At 34.0% G+C, this 18148-nt stretch overlaps 1 long non-coding RNA gene across 1 annotated transcript; it reads left to right on the forward strand.

Annotated features, from left to right (window-relative positions):
- The first annotated feature begins 715 nt into the window (after positions 1–715).
- LOC141312715 (uncharacterized) lies at positions 716–2551 on the forward strand. The gene is made up of 4 exons (XR_012349261.1): positions 716–1085; positions 1314–1368; positions 1772–1872; positions 2432–2551. It is a non-coding gene; the product is annotated as an uncharacterized lncRNA (long non-coding RNA).
- Positions 2552–18148: the final 15597 nt, after the last annotated feature.

Consider the following 18148-nt stretch of genomic DNA (forward strand, 5'->3'; position numbering starts at 1 on the left):
ACTGCGTACGCACATTTACAGCTTTGTCCGTACGCAATGTTTTAGTAATAATTCAACGCAAGTCTTTGTACATGAGGCCCCAGAAGAAGAGGAGTGAGCCGTAACGTACACGAGGAGAGAGTTTTTTGAGTTTACAAATCATTAAAAATTCACCGATGGGTAAGTACATTTTGAGGTATTTTATTAATGTATTTTATTTTTACTTGTTTTACTCGGAGGAACCAAAAGCAAGTATAAGCACACTGTCAAGTTAAATTAAGTTGGGCTAAAGTTAGCTAGTATGCTAAAAGGTAATGTTTAATGCTAGGGCCTTTTTTAACCCTAAAAAGAAACTCATCTGTGGCAAAATAAAAAGTTTATGAAAATTAAAAGTTGAAGTAGCCAGCTTTCGAATATTTTTAAATTCTCAATTTGTTGTTTTATGTGTATCACAGAATGTTAAAGTGTGTTTGTGTTAATGACTTGTATGAGATATATGAAAAATTATATATTCAGTATACTATATGCATTGACAGTATACTATATGCATTGACACACACACACACACACACACACACACACACACACACACACATATATATATATATATATATATATATATATTTCTTTATTATTAGTCAAGCTATAAAAGGAAAAAAAAAAAACAATAGTTAAATGTATATATGTACTTTGATATCAATGACATGCAGCACATAAGAGCACATCGGTTGATTAAACATGTTTAAAGATTAAATTAAAAAGTACTACTCAGATGTAGCATTCTGAAAGTTTATTTCTGAAAATAAATGAAATGAAAGACTGTGATATGTTAAAACTGTAGGAGGAGCTCAGGAATAATTCACTGAAATCTGTAAATTAATTTGAGCATGGCTGACTTCAATAAGTGCTTTAAAAGTATTTTGTAATTTCAGATTTGCTAAACATGTCCTCTGACTATCAAAGAAAGTGGAGATGTTGAAAGGCAAGAGTTGATGCCTTAGCGGAAGAGGACAGCAGCTCAGAATCCGAGGGGACAGTGGAGCCTGCCTTGGTGTTTTACAATTTCAAATAGTTGGAACCAGATAATTACCCCATGCCATCAGCAAGTAAGGAATATTATATGGTGTTTGAAACGCAGGCCATTTATGGGAAATTCATCAAAGCAAAGTTTGCAAACAGTCAGTTTGTAAATCTTTTATTAGAGGTACAAGTAGTTGTTTATCGATAATCTAATGCCAATATCGATACCATTGTTTTTGTTTGCTGTCAATTCTGTCTTGCTCTTGAGTTTTCAAAACATTATTACATTATTTTGATTGTGGTGTCACTTTTAGGTTCAGCAACTGTCCAGAGTTGGCCGAATGTCAGTCAGAGACTGTGTATGAACAGGTATGTATTTACCTAGCATTGTTTGTGTGTTTTGCTGTGTCGTATTTCAGAAAAAAATGACAATAGTAACAGTATCCACAATAATAACCTCAACCTTTGGTAATACTATAATTCTGTCACACACTATATCTACTTATATAATTGCCTGTTTTTGTGTTGAAGTTGTAATGTCTGTGCTAAATCAGGTTGTTCGTAGGACTTAAAACAAGATATAAAAACATAATGTTAGTGTAAGAAATGAATGAGTCATTACTTGTCACAAAAACTTTGGATAGGGATAGAGCACTTATTACATGATAGAGAGTGGTTGTGAAAGTGTATGTTTTAACACTGCATGCAATTGGCAAGCTGCACAGTACTTACAATGCATTTTAATATTATGACTGAATCGTTTATTTCACAGAATCATGTCAAATGCCTTAATGGCAAAATTCAACATGCAGGGTGGTGGCCAGCTGGAAAAGGCTGCATTCAAGGCTACACCTTTATATAATATAATACAAGGTAATTTGTGACACATCGTATGTTCCTTGTGTCTTATTTAAAAGACCTGTTTTTATCAGAAATGTCCAAACACATAATTAACATGTTTTAGTCCCGGTGTTCTCATATGTGGACATGTATGAAATCAACATCCTGCATCACGAATTAAGTCGTCACTTTGTTTTGAAATGCATAACATTTTTCTGAGATGTTGATTCATGACACAGAGTTAAAAAATTAGACAAATTTAAATAATTACAAATTATCTTATTTCCATAACAGTGTCACTACATTACTTTTAGACTTTTTGAAGACTAAGGAGAGGGAGTGGTCCTGGTGAAACATTCAATCATTTGGTATCTCAGAGAAGCTCTCAATACTGTGACATGTAGAGTGTCAGAGAAATCCACTAAAATATAATGTTCTCATGTTACTCATATCACAGGTTAATGTGTTCATGAAATGGATGGGAAAAGTCTTGTTCGACTGCATTGTACAATTAGTTTGATAGATAAAAACACTTTCAAAATAAGTGCTTGTTTAACTTTTTGCTATTTACATTCATATTTTCTTCCCTCAGATGCTGTTAAGAGGTGGAACACCAATTCAACGGAATCGGAAATTGATGGCGCTATAGCTGAACATCTAAAACATGCTCCAGGAAGAGCAGGGGGTGGGGGTTATAAAAAATAAGTTTTCGGGTGAAAAAGATGTGGGAGATATTTGTGACAGCTCAATTCCTTAAATTTAGTTATGAAACTGAATTTGTTTCATGATGAACATGTTAATTTTTCCTGTTTCCCAGGTGAATTTGTATTAAAACCATAAAATAAATGTGATAAATAAATTGTGACTTTAGTTCATCCCGTTATCTTTGATCATTTGTAATGAACAACTAAAATGTTAATAATATAACACTTTATTTTACAGTGACCTTGTTACATGTAGTTACTGTAATAACTATAAATTATGCATAATTGCATGTATCAGACCTTAACCTTATATTCAGATGCAGTTAATTATATTAAGTACTTAAATGTATAAGTAAATAATGTGTTGTTTGATCTACACGTGATTATAACGTGTTCTATCTAGACGTTTTGGTATGACTGGGCCGATTTTGGCCCTTTTTAGAACCTTTGTCAAGTTTAGATGTGTAAACGTCAAAATCGCCTGTTTACGATTTAACACAATTAGTGTATGATTATTTTATATGCAGGCTTATATGCCTACACTTATGCATAAACACACCATATAAACATCCAGAAGAAGACTAATTCTGACGTCCAGGGACGCGCTGAAGAGACGTGGAATTCACGGCCAGAAGAGACGTGGAATTCACGGCCAGAAAAGACGTCGGTTCAACTTCCATTTTGGAACTATTTTTCAACCATGACGGGACGTGTCGGACGGACGTCTTTTCAACGGTCATTACACGTCCAAATGTTTGCTCTATAGAGGCTTCTGTCACCTCTCTCTTCTACTTTCTAAAGTAATAAAACTTTTGTGAGAGCTCATATATGTTACTCAAACTTCAGCACATGCATGGGCTAACTGAATGTATGTGTAACAGCTCAAGTTAATTATGTTTTCTAATAGAATTTCTAAAGTTTTGTGTTTTAATACAGTTTTGTTTCCCACCATAAAAATAAGTGACTAAAAACAGCAATGTTAAATAAAAACTGTATTGCAGTCTCTGGGAGGTTGAATAATGTCAAACTGTAAATAAATAAAACATTTAAGAATTAATAATGAGATGACTTAATGTCCTAATTGTCTGTTCTTATTTTGTAGTTCTGTGACATAAAAAAACAAGCAATCACATGCATGGATCCATTTGGTGAAGAAGAGGAAAAGAAAAAATGACATTCTGAAAAACTGGAGGTAGTAAATTTACAATTGGGGAGAAAATGTTAAGAATATGCCTTCGTTTGTTAGTAGATCCTTGCCTTAATGTATGTAATTGTAAAAGTGTGTTTATGGCTCAGAACTACTCTACAAAATTGTCCTGCTAGTGTTTTTTGTTTATTTGTGAAATGTTGCCTACCATAATTGACCTAGCATATGGCAAAAGAACATATGAGAACTACAATTATAATGTATACCTAAGAACTATTATAAAATAGTTTTATTTTTCAGTTCTTTTGCCACAGCTAAGGGGTGCACCTATAAATGGACATGGACTGATGTGCCCCATCCACGGCAGGAGGACGGACATTCATGTGGTGTCCATGTGTTAATGGTAGGCTTGTTTTTCCCTCTATATTTTATTTCATTTTTTATATTGTGTTTGCAGAGGTTAGTTTAAAACAAAAGTTAAAAGTTTTTTCCACCAAAAAAAGTCCAGTGTTGGTCATTTCCCATCCTCATTTTGGGAGGCAGTCATGGCCTAACGGTTAGAGAGTCGGACTTGTAACAAAAAGGTCTGGCAAGGATTGTAGGGGGGGTTGAGTGAATAACCAGCACTCTTCTCCACCCTCAATACCACGACTGAGGTGAGACCCCTGAGCAAGGGAACCCATTACACAAAACCCACTACTGTGTGTGTGTGCACTTGGATGGGTTAAATGCAGAGCACAAATTCCAAGTATGGGTCACCATACTTGGCCACACGTCACGTCATTTTCACTCTGTGGAAAAAAAAAAAAAACGGACGTAAAAGAGACGTTATGTCTTGTAGAAATTAAAGTAAATGCCACTGCTGTGATTGGCTAACTTCATCGCACCATAGTCACTCACGCCCTCCTTTACAGCATGTCATGTTTAGATATTCAAGATGGCAAGCAGTGTGATAGAGTTGTATATGTTTGAGCCTGAGGCAGAGGAAACTGAAACAACGCAAAACAATGATTGCAAGTTTGTTTTAGCATAGCAATTGCTGTTGCTTGCTTAATTTTTTGCTTTAATTATTGCTTTAAAAGTATTATTAGATAATACTTATTATTAGATCGTATTGCAAAAAACATTGCACATACATGACATGTATTGATTTTATTTTGAGTGACTTGTGCCACAGTAGACCTTCTGTTGGCTCGAACCAGATTGGATTTCCTTTTTTGGTCTCATACATCGATGGCACTTTGTGGCCAGTTGATGGTTTGTCCCTCCTCGGGCCACTATTGGTAAATTCTTACCACTACTGACCGGGACAAACCCACAAGCCTTGTTGTTTTAGAGATACTTTGACCTAGTCGCCTTGCCAAACCAACGTGACCCTTGTCAAAGTTGCTCATTTCTTTATTTCTGCCCATTTATCCTGCATTCAACACATTTATTTTAAGAACTGATTGTTTGCTTACCATCTAATCTACCCAGACCATAATACAGTATGTGGCCTTATAAGATGATCAACAGTATTCACTTAACTTGACTGACTAAACATAATGTAAATATCAAATTGTATGTGTAAATGTCAAAAACATTTTGATTCTCCATTTCATGACCACTTCAAAAATCACACTTAATTTATATTTTAGTTTGCTCAGGCCCTGCTTGACGGCAAAACTTTGGTGGAGGGATATACCTCAGCGGAGATACCCCAACTGAGGGCACAATTCTGCCACACTCTGTTTAGCTGTTTAGGTACTTGTATATAAAATATACAATTGTATAATTATACTTGTCATAAATGAAATTAGTAATTGTTTTTCCCCGTGCAGATAGAGCTATGAAGTGCACAGTGTGCTGGGGTGTCCTAATGAAAGACAAGGTAATTAGAAGTATACACTTGATGTTGTAATAAGCTGCAGAAACTCAACCATTGTTTCATTTTAGGTGTGCTGTCCCAAATGTGGTGTGCACAGTCAATTGAGATGCCAGCGAACACCTTGTGTCATCTGTGTGATCTGCAATCGTAAGTCATTTTAATTCCAAGAAGCAGCAGCTGTTCAACAGACTGTGTACTGTAACGTGTACAGGCTAAAAGAGCAAGTAGTTCAAACTCAAACAAATAGAAAACGTATTTAAAAAGGACTTAAAATTGACAGATTAAATTGGGGTAGTTTTATGTGCATGTTGTATGAGTTTCTGCAGAATCTCATGTTTTGTTGCAGTTTCCAGATTAAATGGCCACTGAGAAGCACTTAACCCTCATGTGGTGTTCATGTCATTTTTGACTGGAGAAGATTTTCTTTTTCCTGAAAATACTAGTTAATGTTATCGCATTGAACTGAAACTTAGTGACTTTGTTCACAGAGACTATAATAACTTGTCCACATTTTTTATTTTTATTTTTTTACTTTTTTGTGTTGTTTTTTTCACCTTGTGTCATACACCTATGGTGTTCCCGGTCAAAAATGACAGGCCTACACAAAATTGCTTATAAATCCCTCGTTATGCTATATTATCCCCAAAAATTGGATTCAATCTTTTTATCAACTTGTTTTCTTTCAATTAGGACTGGTTTTGTATTCAATTTTCAAACAGTTTAATTGTAGGAGTCATTTATCCGAGCTTATGCACCTCAGTTTTTTAGTGAAAAAAAGCATTATTGGTTAATAATTTTGGCAATATTGAGAAAAATATGAAAATAAATTGCACTGTTGATCACACTAGTCTACTTTAATGTTTAACCAGGACATTTCTTTTGAAATGCTTTTATTTTGTACAAAATGACACAGAGTCACACTTGTGGTGTTCCCGGTCAAAAATGACGAGCCTACACAAAATAGCTTATAAATCACTTGTTATGCTATATTATCACCCAAAATTGGATTCAATCTTTTTATCAACTTGTTTTCTTTCAATTAGGACTGGTTTTGTATTTCATTTTCAAACGGTTTAATTGTAGGAGTCATTTATCCGAGCTCCTGGTCATTGAAAGTGAATGGGGGAGACTGAAAATTAGAGAAAAATTTAGTTGTCATGTTTATCATGTTCACATATGTATATGTGTGCTTGCAGACATAGAGCCATTGGACATGTGCATGCATGGATACATGTATGCCACACACACACACACACACACACACACACACGCACAAACTATTTTCTGAAAGAAACATTCTTTTTCACAGTGATAAAATTTTTTTAAAATGCTTTTGTTAGTCATTTGCATGAGTTTACACAGAGACCTGGTGTTTGTCGTTTTGGTTAGTTCATAATTTGGAAAACTGAAAGAAGTGTTTGATTTGTGTTCTCTATATGACAGCGTTAATGTGTTCTTTCTTGTATGTCACAATGGTTAGATTTGTCAAGGAACAGCACAAGTGTTACTGTGCACCCCTTTTTCTCAAAATAAAAGCATTGCAAAATATAAGTGATGTGTTTTGTGATCTTCTACATTAACTTTTTAATGGCCGGTCATTTTTGAACAGGAACACCACAAGTGTGACACTGTGCCATTTTATACAAAATAAAATCATTTCAGTTAAACATTAAAGTAGACTAGTGTGATCAACAGTGCAGTTTTTAAAATATTTTTCTCAATATTGCCAAAATTATTAACAAATAATGCTTTTTTCACTCAAAAATTGAGGTGCATAAGCTCGGATAAATGACTCCTACAATTGAACTGTTTGAAAATTAAATATAAAACCAGTCCTAAATGAAAGAAAACAAGTTGATACAAAAATTGAATCCAAGGATGGGTGAAAATGTGGTTAAATGAGTGATTTATAAGCTATTTTTTATAGGCCTGTCATTTTTGACCGGGAACACCACAAGTGTGACTATGTGCCATTTTTTACAAAATAAAAGTTTTTCAAAACAAACTTCCCAGTGAACCATTAAAGTAGACTAGTGTGATCAACAGAACCAATATTTTTTCATATTTTTTTTAAATTTCCAAAATTATTCAAAAATAATGATTTTTTTACTTAAAAAATTAGATGCCTACTCTCAGATAAATGAGGCCCACAATTAATTAGATGCAAATAGAAATATAAAACCAGTCCTAATTGACAGAAAACAAGTTGACAAAAAGATTGAATCCAAGATTGGGTGAAAATGTGATTAAATGAGTGATTTATAAGCTATTTTTTATAGGCCTGTCATTTTTGACCGGGAACACCATAGGTGTAATAGGATTTTGAACACCACATGAGGGTTAAAGCTTTTAAATTCATTTGAAATTAGTCAATATTAGAGAAAGAGATTAGATAATAATACTGATCTGTATTATTTCGGAACTGGAACGAATATTGTATAGTATATCCCAGTACAGTGTCATATAGTTTAGTATGATGTTTTCTGTATTTTTTTTTTTTCTCCATGAAATTATTTTTCCATTATTCATATGAATGCTTTAAATAGCAGGTGGAGAAGGAAATGGTATGTTTCAACATCTACAAAATCAAGAAAGTAAGCATACAGAGGAAAGCACAAGACAAACTCCAGATGATAAGGATCAACAGGGAGGAGAGAACAGTGAAACTTGTAAAACAGACAAAGTGGAAGTAAAAAAAGACCAATCAAAGGGTAAAAAACGCAAGGCAAGTGATGCATCAAATAGGAAAGAATTGCAAGACTGCAAGGAGGAAAGACAGCGACAAAGTTTTGACACAGACAGTGATATGGGTCATGAAAGTGAGGAACTAGAGGCAAGTGACAGTGCAGGATGTTCACTGAATAACCCCACAGAGGACATTAAAGTTTTTGGACGCTTAGCCCTCACTGGCCAGAAAAAGACCCAGTATATTGTCACAGAAGAAGAAATTCAGCGCAGAATAAAAGGAGAGAACATGTCCTCTAATGTTTTTAGAGATCTGCTAGGAGTAAGTTTACAATCACTTTGATAAAATGGTTACTTTAAGATTAATGTTTTATATATATGTTTTACTATTCATTTATCTTTTTACTGTTCTAATTCACTGTTCATTCTTTATAAGGGCCGCAAGAAAAATTTGCCTGAAATAGTCCTCAACCTTCCTAAGAAAATGAAGACTAAGACAAGCATTTTTAGTGCTTTAACAGAGGGGGAGGCTTCAGACCTAGCAACTGGTCTAACCAAAAGCCTATGTCAAAATGTCAGTCCAGAATTGGTACGCAAGGACATAAGTGACCAGAGTGCAGAAGTGACCAGGTATAGTACATTTGCTTAAAACCCAAAAATGAAAATTGTCAGCATGTACTCTCCCACAAGTTGTTCTGAACCTGTATGAAATTCCATCTTCTGTTGAACATAGAAGATGATATTTTAAAAACTGTTGTTGGTCTTCACTGACTTCCATTTTATTATTTTTTTGCTCATACTATGAAGTCAGTGGCTACTGTCAGCTGTTTAGTTACCAACATTCTTCAAATTATATTCTTTTGTGTTCAACAGAGGAAAGAAACAGGTTTGGAAAAACTTGACAGAGATAAGTGATGTCAATTTTTGGGTGAACTATTGCTTTAATGCACAGCTATGTATGTTGCTACTGATGTTGGCTGTTTTAATTTTTTCTTCATTAAAGGACAACTCTCACTAGTGTACGTGCCAACTTGCAATCAGGCCTAGATGCTGCATCACCCTTCAGATTGTTAACCCACACATTTGGTCCACAGGCAGTTGATGGAGTGTTAGGTTTCATCATAGAGAGTTTAAAATGAAATGCAGTAAGTGAACATGCTTTTACCACTAGCAGCACCAAACCTTTTGTGAATGTTCAGGTTAAATCAGAAACTATTGTTTTCAGTTTTATCTCTACAGATTATATTGTACTTATAGTTAATCTTCAGCATTCTCGATTGAGAAAAAAAATTATATAAATATTACGTGGGTCAACAAGATCCTGTTTGTCTAAAATGCTCTTGTTAATTTTATAAAAACATGCTCAGTGTTTTTCTTTTCTATTTTTTTTTTTTTTTTACTTCTGTAAAATGTGACAAATAATTAAAAATGTTTATTAAACAAGTGAAGTGGTTTCTCCTTTTGAACCTTAACACAACTGTACTACTGTAAATGTTTAGAAATTGTGATAGTCTATCCACATTTCAAAGGTATTTGTAATAATTCATCTGACATATATAAAATTTATGACAATTGCATTTTTCAAAAAACATATATGAAAAATTCTTTAAAAATAGTATTGTTTAGAAATTACCATCCAGTTCACCAAAAGACATTTGACAGAACTAAAATCAGCTTAACTTGATCACACATTTTCAAACAAACTCAGTCCTCTATTTGTGGTCTTTGGATTTTCTTGTTTTTGTTCTTCTTTTGAACCCTTCTGAATTTGTGTCAGAAATGCAGATTTTCCTTGATGCTGATAGTTTTTCAGTCTTTTTGCTGTGTTTCGGATTGCGTGGGAAGAGTGGCCGTATCTTCCTTGAAGTGTCATTGGTACAGAGCCTTTTTGACAGAAGACTTCTGTCTTCTTGTTGCACGTTAACGTAAAGATCATTTATTTGCCTCTTGATGTTCTCTGGAACAGTCTGCCATCTCTTGACTCTTTCAAGCACATCTTCTAGTTTCTGGAAGTCTGAACTGCTGTCTTGTTGCATGAAATCAAAATCAGCAGTGTCAGTTTGATTGACAGAACAGGACCTTTTTTCATTAATGGTCACACCAAACAGCTGTTGTGCTAAAATAAGGCAGGGACAAATTTCATGGTATGAGAAAGTGCAACAGGTACAAGAAAAGGTTTTCAAAGATGCATGGTATGGTCCTCTCTCACAAAGACTTTCCACACTGATTTCCATTTTTATGTCACAACAGACACTAAAGCGACCTTTGTCTTGTAAAGCTCTTGCGTGAGCTTCTAGCTGAAGAGCAAGTTCAGGGAATGAATCATTATCCTTATCTTTGACTACATCTAGCAATACCAAATGTTTGCACAATTGACCTCTCAAACCAACAGGGCAACTGCAGAAGCACTCTGCAGGGCAGGTCCTGTAGGAAAGTGAAGGGTCTTGTTCGGATGGTACATTGTACATGTATATTTCTGATGATTCTCTTGTAATGTTGTTAGACCACCCTTTTTCTACCATTCCTGATGCTTTGTTAAATGTTTCCTCCAACTTCATGGCAACAGAGTTTGGCATTCTTCCAGCTGACTGCAAGTGTTTTATCACCTGAAAGTAAGTCTCCGTCTTGCAAAGGAGGACATCAAGCAAGTCATCCAGTCGTCAATTTCTTATTCCAGATAAGAATTGGGATTTCAGTCGATGGAAAAATCTAAATAAAAAAGAAAAATAGTATTAAAACAAATGTATTCTGTAATAATGGGGGAAAAGAGACAATGACTGGATGTTATAAAGGCTTCTGCATTATATGGAGAAAAAAAAAAAAAAACTTTTATTAGTTGAATTCATGAAAGTAATTCCTATGCAATTTGTTACATTTTTATGTGTAGCTTTTTACTGTAGTGTATCGACTGCACACAATTTTATTTTCTTTTATGGAAAATATAATTTAAGTATGTGCTGATAGAAATTACCTTTCTATCAAATTGTTGGTCTCTGAATTCCCATGGTTATAACAACGTCCATAATCAGCCCATCTATGACTTATTGGTTCCCAGTACCTCTGGAAGTACTTGCAAACCTCTTGACAATGAGAAAAGTCATTCAGAAATTCTTCAGCCACTCTGTCAAAGTCAGTCTTCTGCAATGAACAAAAATAAGTATGAGTCTACAAGCAAAAAAGAAAAAAGGGCACAACATGAAACCTTAAAAACATTAATGGCAGCAATACTTTTCCTCTCTTTTTGTACAATTTTATTTTACATTTAAATGGACAATAGCGCAAAAAAATCAGCCTAATTTATTTGGGTGCATAAGGTAAAAAAAAATAAATAAAAATCAAACATTTAACTAGAAAATGTGTTGTCATATGATAAATATATATACACACAAGTACCGTAGCACAAGCTTTCATTTTTTTTGAAGGAATCAAGAATTTCTCTCCGGGTATTTGAGGAGTGAGGCCCATTAACGCCGGAATCTGACTTCATCAACCATCGAACAACCGCCTGTGAAGCAGAAGATAAGTAATGAATTATGGAAGTGTGTGTGTGTGTGTGTGTGTGTGTGTGTGTATATATATACACACACACACACACACACACACACACACACACACACACACACACACACACACACACACAGTGGCATGCAAAAGTACTTTTTATTTAGTACTGTCCTGAGTAGGATATTTTACATAAAGGATGATTACATATAGTCCACAAGACAAAAAAAAGCTGAAATTATTAAAATAACCCCCTTCAAGTTTGGGAACCCTTGGTTCTTAATACTGTGTGTGGTTACCTGGTTGATCAATGACTGTTTTTTGTTTAGTGATGGCTGTTCATGAATCCCTTGTTTGTTCTGAACAGTTAAACTGAGCACTGTTCTTCAGAAAAATCCTCTAGGTCCTGCAGATTCTTCAGTTTTCGAGCATCTTTTGCATATTTGAACCCTTTCCAGCAGTGACTATATGATTTTGAGATTCATCTGTTTACACTGAGGACAATTAAGGGACTCAAACGCAACTATTGAAAAAGGTTCAAACTTTCACTCATGATCCAGAAGAAAACACAATGCATTAAGAGCTGGGGGATAAAAACTTTTAGAATGTGAAGATCTAGGTAAATTGCACTTAATTTGTCCTCCGGGAACATGCAGAGTATCTTCTGTTGGTATTGCGGGGCAGTACTAAATATAAAAAAAAATTATATTTTAACAAAATAAGAAAAATTTGGACATCTTCATCCTGTTCAAAAGTTTACACCCCCCGGCGCTTAATGCATCACGTTTCCTTCTGGAGCATCAGTGAATGTTTAAACCTTTTTTTAATAGTTGTGTTTGAGTCTCTTAATTGTCCTCAGTGTGAAAAGATGGATCTTAAAATCATACAGTCACAGCTGGAAAGGGTCCAAATATGCAAAAGATGCTGGAAAACTGAAGAATCTGCAGGACCTAGAGGATTTTTCTGAAAAACAGTGCTCAGTTTAACTGTTCAGAACAAACAAGGGATTCATGAACAACCATCACTAAACAAAAAACAGTCATTGATCAACCAGGTAACCACACACAGTATTAAGAACCAAGGGTTCCCAAACTTTTGAAGGGGGTTATTTTAATAATTTCAGCTTTTTTTTTTTTTGTCTTGTGGACAATAGGTAAACATCTTTTATGTAAAATATCTTACTCAAGACAGTACTAAATAAAAAATAACATGCATTTTGTATAATCTCTCTTATTTTGTTAACATTATTCACATTTTCACAGATTCTGCAAGGAGTTCCCAAACTTTTGCATGCCACTGTATATATAAAAATATACTGACTGGAAAAAATATGTGTATGTATTCCTATTACAAATTCACATTACTTGGAGTACATGGTACCAGCAGAGAAGGACATCAGACTCGCAGAAAACTTCATTCAAAGCATTTATTTCACTCATGTCTTTGTCAACCATGAAGCACCTGTAAAGAAAAATAAAATAAGTGTTATGGTATTATAAACTGTTGATATAGTATGTAAAAAAAAAAAAAAAAACTATAATGGATGAATTCCTTAATAAATTACCTTGGTGGCTTAGGGAAAACGGGTCGTAACTTCTGAAGTGCAAACTTAAGGGTTTCTTGGGTCCCGCTGCTAGTTATTATGTACGCTACAGGAAGACCATGACCATGGTCATCTCTCACAAGCAATGTAAAAAGTGGAAAGTAGTATTGATTTACACAGTGTGTGGCGTCAAAAAACACAATGTTACTCCCATGGTTCAGTAAGTCTTTTCTCATTAACTCAGTTTGAAGAACAATAATAAGGTTCTGGTCCTTCCCTAGAGGCTGATAAAATATGACATCATCTTTGAAAGGACCAGTTAATAGTTTGTCAGTACTCTTACAGTCATCTTTATCAAGGTGTTTTTCTCGAAGCATACTTGTACGAATATTATGTATATCTTCTGGGGTAACAAAGAATTCTCTGGAATGATAATTAACTTCTCCTTGAGCTCTTGACCACTCATTAGCTTGAAGAAGGATGACATCTGGATTTACTCCTAATGTGATCCACTTCTTGATCTGATCAACCAGCTGAGGGTGAATCTGCTGAAAATGGCCATCTTTTTCAGAAGAGTCATGTCCATTGTGTTGGGCAAATATTCTCTGCACAACAACCTTGTGACCTTTCCAGTCATTCCTTACTTTAAAAGAGATGTATGCTTTACATCCGACTGCTCTGTGGGTTCTTTCAAAAACATCTCCAGATCTTCTGCAATGGTAAATATAATATCCTCTTTTTTGGTCTTGCAAACTAGAACAATTTGTGGTCCTGAATGATTTTTTGTATTATTTGTTAATTATTTCTGTGATAAAGTTCATTTCTGGGTCATCTGGTTTAAGAACATGCACCTTCAGTTGTACGTTTTTCAGTCTTGTTTTTCTCCTCTCCTCAGTTTCTACAGTCTTTTTGATAAAATCCTCCATCATGGGACATTGCTGAAATGCACAAACACAAAACACATTTTGTTAACAAACAAACTGAAAAAAAAGTAAATTCTGAAAAAGAGCTGATTGGCTGAGACTGGTGATTCAATGATTCTAACATACTGACAATGACAATTATTTTTCACACAACATGAATTTTACCTAAAACTATACTGAAATGATTATGATGGTCCTGGATCAACATTAGTAAATCTGAAATGATTATGATGGTCCTGGATCAACATAAGTAAATCTGAAATGATTGTGATGGTCCAGGATCAACATTAGTAAATTTAGACTGTACTGAAATGATTATGATGGTCCTGGATCAACATTAGTAAATATAGACTGTACTGAAATGATTATGATGGTCCTGGATCAACATTAGTAAATCTGAAATGATTATGATGGTCCTGGATCAACATTAGTAAATATAGACTGTACTGAAATGATTATGATGGTCCTGGATCAACATTAGTAAATCTGAAATGATTATGATGGTCCTGGATCAACATTAGTAAATATAGACTGTACTGAAATGATTATGATGGTGCTGGATCAACATTAGTAAATCTGAAATGATTGTGATGGTCCAGGATCAACATTAGTAAATTTAGACTGTACTGAAATGATTATGATGGTGCTGGATCAACATTAGTAAATTTAGACCATACTGAAATGATTGTGATGGTCCAGGATCAACATTAGTAAATTTAGAATGTACTGAAATGATTATGATGGTGCTGGATCAACATTAGTAAATTTAGACTGTACTGAAATGATTATGATGGTGCTGGATCAACATTAGTAAATTTAGACTGTACTGAAATGATTATGATGGTGCTGGATCAACATTAGTAAATTTAGACCATACTGAAATGATTGTGATGGTCCAGGATCAACATTAGTAAATTTAGAATGTACTGAAATGATTATGATGGTGCTGGATCAACATTAATAAATTTAGACCATACTGAAATGATTATGATGGTCCTGGATCAACATTAGTAAATCTGAAATGATTGTGATGGTCCAGGATCAACATTAGTAAATTTAGACTGTACTGAAATGATTATGATGGTGCTGGATCAACATTAGTAAATTTAGACCATACTGAAATGATTATGATGGTACAGGATCAACATTAGTAAATTTAGACCATACTGAAATGATTATGATGGTCCTGGATCAACATTAGTAAATTTAGACCATACTGAAATGATTATGATGGTCCTGGATCAACATTAGTAAATTTAGACCATACTGAAATGATTATGATGGTACAGGATCAACATTAGTAAATTTAGACCATACTGAAATGATTATGATGGTCCTGGATCAACATTAGTAAATCTGAAATGATTGTGATGGTCCAGGATCAACATTAGTAAATTTAGACTGTACTGAAATGATTATGATGGTTCTGGATCAACATTAGTAAATTTAGACCATACTGAAATGATTATGATGGTCCTGGATCAACATTAGTAAATTTAGACCATACTGAAATGATTATGATGGTACAGGATCAACATTAGTAAATTTAGACCATACTGAAATGATTATGATGGTCCTGGATCAACATTAGTAAATTTAGACCATACTGAAATGATTATGATGGTACAGGATCAACATTAGTAAATTTAGACCATACTGAAATGATTATGATGGTACAGGATCAATATTAGTACATTTAGACTGTACTGAAATGATTATGATGGTGCTGGATCAACATTAGTAAATTTAGACTGTACTGAAATGATTATGATGGTCTTGGATCAACATTAGTAAATCTGAAATGATTATGATGGTCCTGGATCAACATTAGTAAATTTAGACCATACTGAAATGATTATGATGGTACAGGATCAACATTAGTAAATTTAGACCATACTGAAATGATTATGATGGTCCTGGATCAACATTAGTAAATCTGAAATGATTGTGATGGTCCAGGATCAACATTAGTAAATTTAGACTGTACTGAAATGATTATGATGGTGCTGGATCAACATTAGTAAATTTAGACCATACTGAAATGATTATGGTGGTCCTGGATCAACATTAGTAAATTTAGACCATACTGAAATGATTATGATGGTACAGGATCAACATTAGTAAATTTAGACCATACTGAAATGATTATGATGGTCCTGGATCAACATTAGTAAATTTAGACCATACTGAAATGATTATGATGGTACAGGATCAACATTAGTAAATTTAGACCATACTGAAATGATTATGATGGTACAGGATCAACATTAGTACATTTAGACTGTACTGAAATGATTATGATGGTGCTGGATCAACATTAGTAAATTTAGACTGTACTGAAATGATTATGATGGTCCTGGATCAACATTAGTAAATCTGAAATGATTATGATGGTACAGGATCAACATTAGTAAATTTAGACTGTACTGAAATGATTATGATGGTACAGGATCAACATTAGTAAATTTAGACTGTACTGAAATGATTATGATGGTACAGGATCAACATTAGTAAATTTAGACCATACTGAAATGATTATGATGGTCCAGGATCAACATTAGTAAATTTAGACTGTACTGAAATGATTATGATGGTACAGGATCAACATTAGGAAATTTAGACCATACTGAAATGATTATGATGGTACAGGATCAACATTAGTAAATTTAGACCATACTGAAATGATTATGATGGTCCTGGATCAACATTAGTAAATCTGAAATGATTGTGATGGTCCAGGATCAACATTAGTAAATTTAGACTGTACTGAAATGATTATGATGGTGCTGGATCAACATTAGTAAATTTAGACCATACTGAAATGATTATGATGGTCCTGGATCAACATTAGTAAATTTAGACCATACTGAAATGATTATGATGGTACAGGATCAACATTAGTAAATTTAGACCATACTGAAATGATTATGATGGTCCTGGATCAACATTAGTAAATTTAGACCATACTGAAATGATTATGATGGTACAGGATCAACATTAGTAAATTTAGACCATACTGAAATGATTATGATGGTACAGGATCAACATTAGTACATTTAGACTGTACTGAAATGATTATGATGGTGCTGGATCAACATTAGTAAATTTAGACTGTACTGAAATGATTATGATGGTCCTGGATCAACATTAGTAAATCTGAAATGATTATGATGGTACAGGATCAACATTAGTAAATTTAGACTGTACTGAAATGATTATGATGGTGCTGGATCAACATTAGTAAATTTAGACCATACTGAAATGATTATGATGGTGCTGGATCAACATTAGTAAATTTAGACTGTACTGAAATGATTATGATGGTACAGGATCAACATTAGTAAATTTAGACTGTACTGAAATGATTATGATGGTACAGGATCAACATTAGTAAATTTAGACCATACTGAAATGATTATGATGGTCCCGGATCAACATTAGTAAATTTAGACTGTACTGAAATGATTATGATGGTACAGGATCAACATTAGTAAATTTAGACTGTACTGAAATGATTATGATGGTACAGGATCAACATTAGTAAATTTAGACTGTACTGAAATGATTATGATGGTCCCGGATCAACATGTTAATACATGGAACTTTTATTTTGAAATGTCTTCCAACGTCCTGCTGCTCATTCAAACACACAGAAATTATTGAAACGGTGAACTTGTAGATCGCACAATAGCGCAACGTTCTTACTATTAAACATGACTCACGTTTGGTTAATTTAATCACAGCCTTATGAAAGTCAACAATTACATGAACAATTAAAATCCATATCGCGGTTACCCCCTCCCCTCTCCTAAATTCAGCAGTTTATGATCGTACATTTAACAAATAATAATAATAATCTATGAATTTACTTTGTATTCGCGTATGCACTCCTAAATACGCTTTACATGCACATACATTCACTTCTGGGCACAAAATCGA

This window comes from Garra rufa, unplaced genomic scaffold (genome assembly GCF_049309525.1).
Source record: "Garra rufa unplaced genomic scaffold, GarRuf1.0 hap1_unplaced_004, whole genome shotgun sequence".
Classification (NCBI taxonomy): Eukaryota; Metazoa; Chordata; class Actinopteri; order Cypriniformes; family Cyprinidae; genus Garra; species Garra rufa.